The following is a 12717-nucleotide window of genomic DNA, read 5'->3' as shown; positions in this document are numbered from 1 at the left end:
GTTTGTTGTTTCCCTTCTGATTTTGGTTGTGTTGTTTTTGTTTGTACAAAACCTTTTTAATTTAATATAATCAAAATTTTTTATTTTACATTTTGTAATTTTTTCTAACTCTTGCTTGGTTTTAAAATTTTCCCTTTCCCATAGATCTGACAAGTATACTATTCTGTGTTCACTTAATTTACTTATAGTTTCCTTCTTTATATTCACCCATTCTGAATTTTAATGTGATGTTTTAAAATGTAATGTTGTCTATATTTTACTGTATTTTAATTTATTTTATTAAATATTTCAGAATGATATATTTTATTCACATTGGGGCTATCCTGGGATGGTTGAGCAGCATGTTTGACAACTCTGCTCAAAGGCATCAGGTTCTTTCTGTCTCGGAGTCTTGGTGCAATAATTTCTCTTTTTGTTGCTGTTGTGTCTGATTCTCTTTGACCATGTTTGGGATTTTCTTGGGAGTAGTTTGCCATTTCCTTCTCCATCTCATTTTACAGATGAAGTTCTGAAGGCAACAGGATTAGTGACTTGCCCAAGGTCCCACAGTTAGTGTTTGAGGCTGGAATTGAATTCAGTTCTCCGTAATTCCTAACCAAGAGCTCTATCCATTGAGCTTCTTAGTTGCCTCCAACAATTACTGAGTGTCCATGGGAAGAACAGATTCCCTGCTAGTGAAGCATCCCTTTAGAGAACACGTGAGACCCAAACGACTAATGCCATTGGTATTTAGGGCCCCAGTGTCCTTCCTTGTCTCATGTCCCCTCATTCTGTTCCTCCCTGGAAAGTGTCCGCTGGGCTTCTGGTCATGCGCCTCTCTGCAGCCTGACAGCCAGGGCTAATTCTCCTCTGAACCCGTGGTTGGCTCTCTTCTGTGTTGTCATGGGTCATGCTCTTTGAAGCTGCTTCCTGCCCCAACTCTCTCCCTCTGACTCTTCTTTCTGGGTATCCTCTACTGGGTAAATAGTTTTGCTGCAAACCACCATGACTAATGGGTGGAGGAAGAGCGGAAGGAAGAAATCCCCTCCCTCACCACCCTCTGGGAGAACAGCAAGGGTCACGCTCCACAAAGCTGTTTCTGCTTCTACCGTCTCACAGCAGTGGCAGCCTCGCCTTTCAGTGTCCACCAGGTATGTGGCCATCTTTAGATGGCCAATGGCAAACCGTCCCTCTGATTTCATCAGGAAAACTTTTTTACACTTCACAAAGGGATAACACATTAACACCTGCTCTCTTAGTTAACTGGCCACTCCTGTGATTTCAGCTGAGCTGGGGTTGGGGTGGAAATAATTTGGTCAAATACCAACTTTCAACTCACAGAGAGGAAGTCTTAGCTCAAACATCCTCTGCATAAAATGTTTCCTTATCCCCCAAAACTTCTCGTGTTATTCCTTCTCAAACTATCTTATTCTAAACTACTTTTATGGGTGTGTTTAATAAACTCTTATCTTCTGTCTTAGAATTGGTCCTAAGTATTGGTTCCAAGGCAGAAGAAGGGTAAGGGCTAGGCAGTAGGGGTTGAGTGACTTGCTCAGGGTCACACAGCTAGGAAGTGTCTGAAGTCAGATTTGAACTTAGGACCTCCCTTTTCTAGGCCTGACTCTAACCACTTTGTTGCCCCTTTTAAACTACTTTGTATTTCTCATTTTTTGTATGTTTTCTTACATTTATTTTATATATATCAATTATCATATATTTATATATATCATAGATAACAATTTAATATATTTATATATTATATCATAGATAACAATTTAATATATTTATATATTATATCATAGATAACAATTTAATATATTTATAGATTTTATTTTATCTTATATACTTATATAATATTTATATATTATAGTATTTATATTTGAGTATAAATTTATATTTATATAGTATAAAATATATATTTATAGTATATATATGTGCATTATAAACATACATATATACACATATATATTTTGTTGTCTTCCCCATGTTCCAAATAGAAATTTCTTAAAAGGTTTATTTCATTCATGGTATGGAACCCTTAGTGTCTAACACATTATCTATCTCTCTGGCACATGGTGCCACAGGTCTTGAGGCAGATGGTAGCGTGCTGGATTTGGACTCAGGAAGACCTAGGTTTAAACATGCCTCTGGCACTTACTACATGTGTGCCAAGCACCAAGTCACTTAACCTGTTAGTCTCAGTTTTGTTATCCATAAAATGAAAAATTAAGAGCAGCTCCCCTGCAGGGTTGTTATAAGGATCAAATGGGATAAGAGATAAAGCCCTTTGCAGATTCGAAAGGGCCATGCCAGTATTATTACTACCACATAAGAAGTGACTAAGAAATGCTTGTGGATTGATTTAGACATCATTTTCTATCTACTTATACATGCCCATGTTGTTTTCAGTGCTCAGCACAAAGCCTGGGATGTTGTTGTTGTTGTTCAGCCATGTCCAACTCTTTGTTGCCCTCAAGGAGCTTACAGTCTAGTTTCCTTCTTTTGTGTTCCACTCCCGTGGGGCTCTTCCCAACCTGAATTCATTCTGGTAGGTTGGAAGGAGGAACTATTTACGACCCAGGTTCAAGGGTACCTGTGGGTCTCTACCCTTCAAACTAGAGGACAAGAACTACTGCTGTGCCTACATTTAAAAGGCAACCAGTAGCCAGAATTAGCTTAAGCCAAGGCATTTACTGAGATGCTGTCATAAGAGCAGTGACTATGAATCATTCATCCCCAAATCTATGACAGCCACGGCCATGTGGACAATACTGCTCACGGGGTTTTCTTGGCAAAGATAAGCCCAAATAATTTGAGATGAACCTAGTGAAACACATGGGAAATGTGCCTTCTGCTAATGTGGTGGACGATCGGGAGGGATACCTGGCACTTTGCTCACAGTTGAAGGTTTAGGTGTTTGCTAGGTGTATACTGGGTAATTCTCATAATAAATAACCTCTGAGGTCCCTTTATAATATTTGAGCCACTAAATGAGATTTCAGTGGTCTGGGGAAATCATTCCTGTTTCAGAGCTGTCTCGCATATAACAGAAGGAAAAATGAAGTGATATTATGATATCTCATGGGGAGGAAAGGAAGGAAGAGAGGGAGGGAAATGAAGGAAAGGAAGGAGAGAAGGAAAGATGGGCTTATTCAGCATCTACTATGTGCCAGGCACTGTGCTGAGCAGTTTTTTAAACCTTTACCTTCTGTCTAAGAATCAATCCTTAAGTATCAGTTTCAAGGTAAAAGACCAGTAAGGGCTAGGCAATGGTGGTTAAGTGACTTGGCCAGGATCACACAGCTAGGAAGTGTCTAAAGCTAGATTTGAATCCAGGACCTCGTGTCTCTGGATCTGGCTCTCTATTCATTGAGCCGCCTATCATGCAAAGCATTTGACAAATATTATCTTATTTAACCCTCTCAACAACTGAAAATTAAGTGCCGCTGTGATCCCTATTTTATAATTGAGGAAACTGAGACAGCCAGTAGTTGAGTGACTTGCCCAGGGTCATATATGAACTCAAGTCTTCCTGTTCCAAACTCAGTATTGGCTCTACTGCACCAGATAAAAAATTAAAGAACAAGCTCATATTCACAAATGAGACTGTAGATGTTTATTTTGTATTAACCCCACCCCTCCACGTCTATGTTATTCTTCCAGAAGAATTGTGGCTTTATACTATAATATGAGCTTATAAGGGTGTTGAATATGTGCACTGGAGGCTTTTGAAGTGACTGTAAGTAATTAGTTGCCATTAGGATTTGGATTTTTTTTTTCCTTCACTTAAAAAAAGTTCCTGAAACTTGTGGAGGAGTTGGCCAGTTGGGATCAAGTCTGCTCACAATGTGTCTTCTTGGGTTGTAACTGCATATGGTTGATATTTCATTGCTATACTATGATTCTGTTAAAGTGTTAACTCTAATGCTAGAATGTAATGATGAATGCGATAGAAACATTCTGAAGGTTATTTTGTGGGAGACGAGATTTCAACAGGCATATTTATTTTGAGATAAGATATTTCCTGAAGGACAGACGTGGTATATTTATTTGTTCGTCAGCTGTGATTGCTAGATCTCTCCCCCTCCCCAATTACTTTGTGTATAGTTTGTATTTCCTTACCTGGTTATGTGTTGTTCCTCTTCTCTCCTACCTCTAGAATGTAAGCTCCTTGAGGGCAACAACGTTGTCTTTATATCCCCAGGACCTGTCACAGTGTTTAATAAATGCTTATCGAAATCATTTGAATCTAATGTGCAACACATATTCTTGTGCATTAGCAGTTGCCAATTTACCCATTTGTAATGCTTTTTTTTTTTTTTTAAAGAAACTCTATTTGAGGATAGACTACTTGGTTGCCTCATTTAACAGTTCTCTTATGAGAAATGTGCATTTGAACCTTACACACATTCCTACAGAAGGTATTACCTGATCTTTGAAGCGTACATATTGTCTTCTCAACCTTGGGAGTCCATTTTAGTGCTGTATCCCATGTAGTTCTCAAGGATTACCATTATTATTGTATATACAGTTATGATTTGGAGAAGGAAATGACAAACCACTCCAGTATCTGCCAAGAAAACCCCAAACTGAGTCATGAAGAGTTGGACATAATTGAAACGACTGAACCACAACAAACATGGTTCTTCCCTCAAAGCCTTCCTCCAGGACCTCATCTTGCATAGAGATGACCTTGAGATCTCTTAAGTCTATGCCAATTGAGTACAAGCTCTGACAGCTACAGCCAAGTAAAGCCTTCCAGTAGGGTCCTGGTCATGACCTCTATGCCTAGGACTGAGCTAGCTAAGTCAAAAGGGTCTTAGCACCAGGTTCAACCCAGGGTGATGGAATTGGGGGTCATGACAACTCTTGAAGGCTATCTATTTGCAAGGTCCATGGGTAGAAAGACTACCGTCTCTTACAAAGTCATGGATCCTTGAGGCGAGTAGCACACTGAGAAATCCCTGAGTTCCGAAGAGGAACAGGAACTCTATCTATGGTTGGAACTAGCAGTTTCTGCACCCAGAGCAAGGACCACAAATTGCTGCTTCTGGGAAGTCTCTGCATGAAATGAAGGAGGGAGAAGTGGGGCGGGTAGGTGGCTCAGTGGATTGGGAGCCAAACCTAGAAATAGGAGGTCCTGGATTCAAATATGACCTCAGACACTTTCTAGTTGTGTGGCCTTGAGCAAGTCATTTAACCCCCATTGCTTAGCCATTGCCACTCTTTTGCCTTTGAACCAATCATGGTATTGAGTCTAAGATGGAGGGTAAGAGTTTAAAGGAAAAAAAAAAAACCAAGGAGGGAGAAGGGAATAAAAGGCAGATGAAGTTCTCACTCCAACCCTTTCTCTGCTAGCTTCCTATTTTGACTAATTTCTATAGCTAATTTGGGGGTAAATGGTAGTTTCTATCTCCTTAAGGACTACAAATGCCATCTCTTTCTTGTGGTTCCAGTTGGACCATGCATGAAGATTGGTATGTATGAGGAGGATGTGGGTGTAGTATTCTGACAACATTTTGACATAATTGAAGTAGGTGGCTAGAAAAGTAACAAATAATGCACCCTCATTTGTAAATAAATCAACAAACATGGATCCAGTTCCTACAATATACTAAGTACTTGAGATACAAAGAAAAAAGGAAAATTTGTGGCTTTGAGGAACTTATATTCACCAAGGAAAAAGGACACATCCTCAAATGACTATGAAGCAAATAAATAGCATGTAATTGGGAAGGAGAGAGGTACTAATATCTAGGAGGAACAGGAAAGACCTCATGTGAGAGAAGGTACCTATGCTGAACTCTGGAGAAAGCTAGGGATTCCTTAGAAGCAAAGGTGAGGATGGTGAGCATTTCAGGCAAGGGAGGACATAGATAAGATATAAGGAATAAGAATGCCAATCGATTAAACATGTGAAAAGTAATCATGTATAATAAACTTGAAAAGATAGCTTAGAGGAAGATGGTGAATGACTAAATGCTAAAGAGAAGAGTTTGTATTTGATCCTAGAGGAAATCAAATTATGGTTAAAAATTATGATTAAAAGAAGGCACTGAATATATATCACTAGGGCTGAAAGATGGTGAGACATAGCTTTAGGATAATTATTTTTTAGCAATGTGAATTATGAATTGGAGAAGGGAGAAATGTATTCAGGGACACTAATTAGGAGGTATTTGCAATAGGCTAGTTCTGGGTTGGTAAACCCAGATGGCATGTGTGCTGGAGGGGGCTGCTTCCTTCCCCCTCTCCACTTGTGTCTGGGGACATTTCTTCTATCATCTGCCCCTCTGCACAGCAGCCCAATGGGAACACTTCCTCCCTCCCCTGTCTGGGATAAGGTAGGGGACTCGCATGTGGCGTGAAGGTTGCAGTCTGGACATTCAGTCTCGAAAAGGTTCACCATCACTGGTCTAGTTGAACCATAGAAATAGAATTGTGTGGATGAATGCAAAAGATACGATGGGGATAGAATTGATAAGATTTGACAATTCATTGAATTTATGGAGCAAGAGTGAGGCTCCAGAATTATACTTAAGTTGTAAATGAGGTAACTTGAAGAATGCTTGTGTCCTTGAATGAGAGAGGGAAATTCAGAAGTGGGGTGAATTTTGGGAGAAATATAATGAGGTCTGTTTTGAACATTTTGAATTGAAGAGAGCAAATGGAAGCAATGGGTATAGAGTATACTATAGACAGCTTTTCTAGCTAGAGGGGGTGCTAGGTCCCTAATGCAAGGGTTCTTAACTTGGGGCTTATGGGTAGATTTCAAGGAATTTTTAACTTGGATGGGGATAATCATATCTTTATTTCAATTTAATTGGCTATTTTTATAATTCTACATATCTTATTTTTTGCACTTAAAAGCATTATTCTGAACCATAAGTTTCACCACTCTGCTAAAAAGGATCTGTGACATAAAAAAGCTAAGAACTCCTGGTCTACTATGAATTTTTTAAAGATGAGAAAGACCTGGGCACCTCGGTAGGCAGAAGGAAGAAACCAATAGACTGAAAATGAGAGATGGAAGGAGGAAGGTGTTAGTGTCTGTTAGAGAAGATTAGATGGGTGTAGTTAGGAATTTAGGATATTGACTAAAATAAGATATTTGATGAAGTGGTCTCTGAAGGTACATGCAAGGCAGAGTGTTGGGTGTTTTTTAGATAGAGCTGTTTTATGTATTAGTGTTAGAAGGCAAGTTTGTTCTTTGTAACTGTTTTGGAAAAGTTTGCAGTTTGCATTTTGCATTTTGGATTTTATTATTGCTGTATTTTTGCAAAAGTTTGCATTTTGCATTTCTATATTTGTAATTTTTTAAATCCTGCATGATTGTAAGAGATTTTAAGTATGTTTGTTTGCTTTGTTCTGTTTATTGTATTCTTTTCTCTTACTAACATCCCTAGAGTAGTGTAGCTTAGATAGGAATACAGTAAGAATAGGGTAAGCTAAGTATAAGATAAGGAATTTGGTTTGTTATTTTTTTATAAAATAGGATAATACTATAGGATAAGTTGGGAAATTGATCCACTGGCAAGAATGTCTTTAGCATTCTTGCCAGTGATCAAAAGTGAGGAATTGTAGTGAGGAATTTAGGGTATTGATTAAGTATTGATTAAAATAAGATATTTGATAAAGATATCTCTGAGGGTATACGCAAGGCAGAGTGTTGGGCATGAGACCAGAACTTGGAAGAAGGAACACAGGAAAAGGTTCTGACAAGTTGGTGAGGTCCACTGATGGACTGAGGGACTTTCTCTCTGGCTGCTGGTGGAGGCAGAAATCTGAGACCTTACTCTGTGCTGGTGAGAGGGAAGGGAGAACTCTGAATCCCATCTGAAGGGGGTTTCTACTTTCCTGACCAAGAGAAGCCATCTCTAAGAAGAAGCTGGTAGATCTGTTTTGCTGGAGGACAGTTTGGAGAAAGAAAGACTGAAGGCTGTTTGCCTGGACTCTGGGCCATACCAGGGTTACTTTATTGTCAGTTAGCAGCTGCCATCTTGGCTGACTGAATCTATATGTACTTGGAGAATCTCTTCATCAAATTAAGTTAGCTGAATAAGGATTTTAGTTAGATTATAGTCAGATAGCATTTTGTGTGTTTTTTTTTTTTAATTAAGTGCTAGGCAGTTTTAGCGTAGCTGGAAGAACTGAAGACTTTGCAGTGAGGTGAACTTAGAAGGTGGGTTGGATATAGTTCCCAGTTAGTGTTAAGGCTTTCCTTGTTATCAATCCTTATACATATATCTTTTAATTATAAATAAATACATTTTTATGATTTTATAGTCTCCAAGTAAAGTACATACTGGCCTGGTGAAGGGAAATCACTCCTGGCTTTCCTTCTGAGGGGAGAACTGAAAGATATGTTTGTGAACAACAACAAAGTATCTCCCCACAACCTTCTCTTCACAACAATACAGATAATCTCAATATTTCAGTTGGTGGAATCATGGGTACAAACAGGACTGGCCTTGGAAAGAGACAGGTCACCTCCTCATCAGAGACTGGAATAGAGGTGAGAATAGGAGGTGATATTAAGGAGTTCTGAGGAGAGAAGGAATGCAAATGGAGCTCAGGCTGGCAAATGGCTTCTATTTTCTCATTAAAGTAACAGATAATGTCCTCTGCTGGAAGGGGGTGAGGAAGACTGTTGGGGGAGGCTTAAGGAGAGAAGAGGTTTGAATCCTTCAAGGGAGAAGGATTCCAGGATCTCCTTTGAACACCCCGAAAATCCCAAGTGTAGGGAATCATTTAAAATGTGTTTTGGCCAGGAGTGGTTAAAAGTCTCCATCCCTTCCCTCTGGAGTCCAACCAAGAAAACAACAGTGTTTTAACTATGAATATTGACACTTGAAACATACTTTGTATTTCCTTGCCCAGTGAGTTGAAATCAAATCCATGCCCCCAGAACTAGCTCCTGCCCACACTCAGCCTTGGCTCCAGCTGTATTCCTTTTACATATTCTCTTCTTTCCACAAAGATCTTTCCCCAAGCTCTTTGCTATATATGTCATCTATGTTGGGGAAACAAAAGATTTAACTCTACCCTTGGGTGCTAGGCTTAGGAGACAGGAGCTCTTCCTCCTCCCACCCTTATTCCCAAAGAGTGTACTTCCCTCCCCCCCCCTTTCCCACTTTTTTTTTCCAAGCTAAAAAATGTCACAAGCCAAATTCTATTGGAAATAGCTGTTGTTTTCTTTGGCATCCTTGTACATTTTTCCTTTCCTTTCTCTTCTGTGAATTATCTGTATCCTACACACAAGCTAAAATATAGTTTGTAAGTAGGATAGAGATTATTATCTTACCTAATTACCCCATTAGCCTTTATCTTAGTTTCCCTGCTTCATGAATTTGAAGGGCCCTGAGGGACAGGATTAAAAATTCCTCCCAAACTGTCTCTCAGTTCCATTGCTGTGGTACCCCATTTTAACTCCACCTCAACTTGGCGGGCTCTCCTCTTAATGGATCTTACTATAAAACTGGCCCCTAGGAGCTTCACTTTGGTCAAGTGATTGTATGATCTATTCCACAGGTTCACAGATTTTGTGAGCTAATGGGGGGGGGAAGACCCCCCCCCCCCGAACCTTAACTTACAACTAGAAACAGAGGGAGGAACATAACAGAATTAATAGAAAAAATTTAATTAAATTCCACACCTCTTATTAACTCTGCTGTGCTATATATTGGCAGTGTTGTAGTCCATCTCACCCCAATGCAACTTACATTCTGCTTAATGATACAGCTTTTGAGGAGGTGTCAAGGAAGCAATTTCCGGATTTTTTTTTTTTTTAATTTCCGGATTTTTGTTAAGCACCAGGAGCAAACTTTTAAGAGTCATGGCCAGAAAGCAAAAATACTGCCTCAATTTCCTCATCTGTAAAATGAACTGTAGAAGGAAATGGCAAGCTTGCTGTTCTGTAGAACAAGACAGTGTGACATTGTGGGAAGAACATTGAATTTGGATTCAAAAGACCTGGATTCAAAATCCAGTTTTCTTTCAAGCTTGTGTACCAATCAATTTATTATTTGCTTACTATAGGAGTTAAACGCTAACCAGGAGACACTGCGTTTGGGGAACGATGTGGTACGATGGGAAGAATACTGGTTCTAGGACCTGGGTTCATGATATAACCTCTGATTTTACTATTCATATGAGTTTGGACAAATCTCTTAACCTTCCCAAGCCTCAGTTTCCTCCTCTGAAAACTAAGAATGTTGGTTAGAAGACTGCTAAAGCCACTTATAGCTCTAGAAGTCAGGACTATGTGGGTTTAAGTCTTGCATCTGACATGTAGGTTCTGCGATCAAGGACAATTAAACTTCCAGGGCCTTAGGGGGCAGCTCTTTTAGACTATAAATTACAGGTGAATTGTTAGTCTTTCTAGTTGGAGGAAGTTTCCACACTGGGAGTTCCCTATATGAAAGAAATTACTATCTAGACCAATTAAAGAAAAATAAAGATCTTGAGCAAATTCACTTAGCCTCAGTTTTCTTAGCCTCTTCTTTTAGCCTCAGTTTTCTCATCCAAAAAATGAAGGAGTTAGATGGAATGATCTAACATTTCCAACTCTAGATTTTCAAATATAGAGCCTAAATTTTGTTTTATGACTAATTCTTGGAGAGACCATTCTGTATGAACAATGATGACAAGAGGGAGTAAGAATGGAAGAAATCCTGAATGTATTTGCAGAGGAATAATAATAATAATGGCTTGTATGGGTAGACACTTTAAGGTTTTCAAAGCACTTTAAATATGTTTTCTCGTTTGATTTAAACCTTGCAACAACTCTGGGAAGTTGGGCCTATTATTATCCCCATTTTGCAGATGAGGAAACTGAGGTTAAGTAACTTGTCTAGGATCATACAGCTCGTAAATATCTGAAGTCGATTTTGAACTCAGATCTCCTGGCTCCACATTTGGCACTCTATCCTTTAAAAGACATCCAGCTGAACTGGTGAATCCCCTCAGACCAGCAAAGCAACAGGTAGGGAAACTCAGGATTGGACTGATCCATTCCAATCTAATCCTAATCTAATCCAACGAGCTTTTATTAAGTGCCTACTGTGTATAAGACTAGACCTTGGGGATACAAAAGACAAAATTAAAACCGATCCCTGCTCTTCAGGAATGTAAATTCTACAAGAATTCCCATTATAAATAGCAAACCTCAGATCAGGTAGGTGGTAGCTCTTTCCAGGGTGAAGGAAATGTCTTTGTTTTCTCTCTTTGGAGGAAAGGACTATTTAGGAGAGAAATTCAGTGGTAAATGGCTGTGTATGTCATAGAAATATAAATGAGTCAAGGTAGATGGCAGTTAAAATATTTTTTTTTCAGTGAAAGAACTGAGATAAGGAAAAAACATTGGGGTTTTCCCCGGTTTTATCTCCCATAGCTAATTACCAATAGGCAATAAATAAAATTACCAATAGACAAAATGAACCCCCTGAAGAAAAACCTCCAGGAAGAATCAAGAAGGGCACACTCGTGGATCCGAGGTTTTCAGTCAGTGCTATAATAATTTGCAGTATTCTGTGGGTTCAGTGGACTTCGATTTATTGAGGTTAAAAGTTTTAATTTCCATCTTTCGAGAATGTGAACAGTGTATCTTGCACGTAGGGTTGCATGGGTAACTGGCTTTCCCTCTGTCTTTGTCTGCTATCCCCGTATGTTACCGAAATCAGATGCATCTACTGAATGGCCTGCCCCTTCCAAAACTTTTCTTCATAGTTGCAGCTCTCCTACCACAGAAATAAACAATCTCTCTATCCTCCCAAGTATGTCCAGTGAAGAGCTGAATGCTCGTTAATTTGGCATGATTCATATTTTTGATGATTTATATTGTTCTGCCTGTGTTTTGCTTTGTAGTAAATTCAATAGCCCAATGTACTTGCTTCATGAAAAAAAAAAAAAAAGGCTGCCTCAGCAAATGCGAAGGAAGTGAGATCCCATAGAAACACTTGTTTAGTCAAGACCTAAAGTTAAGACAGCTGGGTGGCACAGTGGATAGAGTGCTGGGTCTGGAGTCAAGAAGACCCGAGTTCAAATTTGGCCTCAGACACTTAATAGCCATGTGCCCCTGGGCAAGTCATTTAAACCTGTTTGCCTCAATTTCCTCATCTGTCAAATGAGCTGTAGATGGAAATGGCAAGCCACTCCAGTGTCTTTGCCAAGAAAACCTCAAAAAGGGGTCATGAAGAGTTGGACATGACTGAAATGACTAAACAACAAAAGTAATGATGTCTCTTGTAATGCCTAATTTATAGTTTCTGCCTTCCCAAGAGAAAAAGATAAAATTTATATGGCTGGCTGTTTATGTCTTGTTAGAATCTGAGAATGTTAACTCATAACAATTATTTATTAATAGTAATGAGCTTTTATATAAGCCCTTTATGGTTTGCAAAGTACTTTAAATTTGTTAACCCAATGGAGTCTCATAACAACCTTGGCAGGTAGGTGCTATTATTATCTCCATTTTACAAATGAGAAAACTGAGGTAGAGAGTGATTAAGTGACTTTCCCAGAGTCACACAGAGAACAAATGTCTGAGGTGAGATCTGAAGTCAGGTTTGTTTTTTTTTTTTTAATTCCATGTTTTGTGACTGATGCCCTGGATTTTCTACAACAATTTTAAGAAAACAAACTACTTTTAATGAGGCTATGTTAAAATAATACCCTTTGTCAGATCATAGTTCTATGTTTTGATTTGGAAAATGCTTGGGTATTTGAGAGAATTTATAA

The sequence above is a fragment of the Gracilinanus agilis genome, chromosome 2 (assembly GCF_016433145.1).
Source record: "Gracilinanus agilis isolate LMUSP501 chromosome 2, AgileGrace, whole genome shotgun sequence".
In the NCBI taxonomy this organism is placed as follows: domain Eukaryota; kingdom Metazoa; phylum Chordata; class Mammalia; order Didelphimorphia; family Didelphidae; genus Gracilinanus; species Gracilinanus agilis.
The sequence above is the reverse complement of the archived record's forward strand: the minus strand, read 5'-3'. Positions refer to the sequence as shown.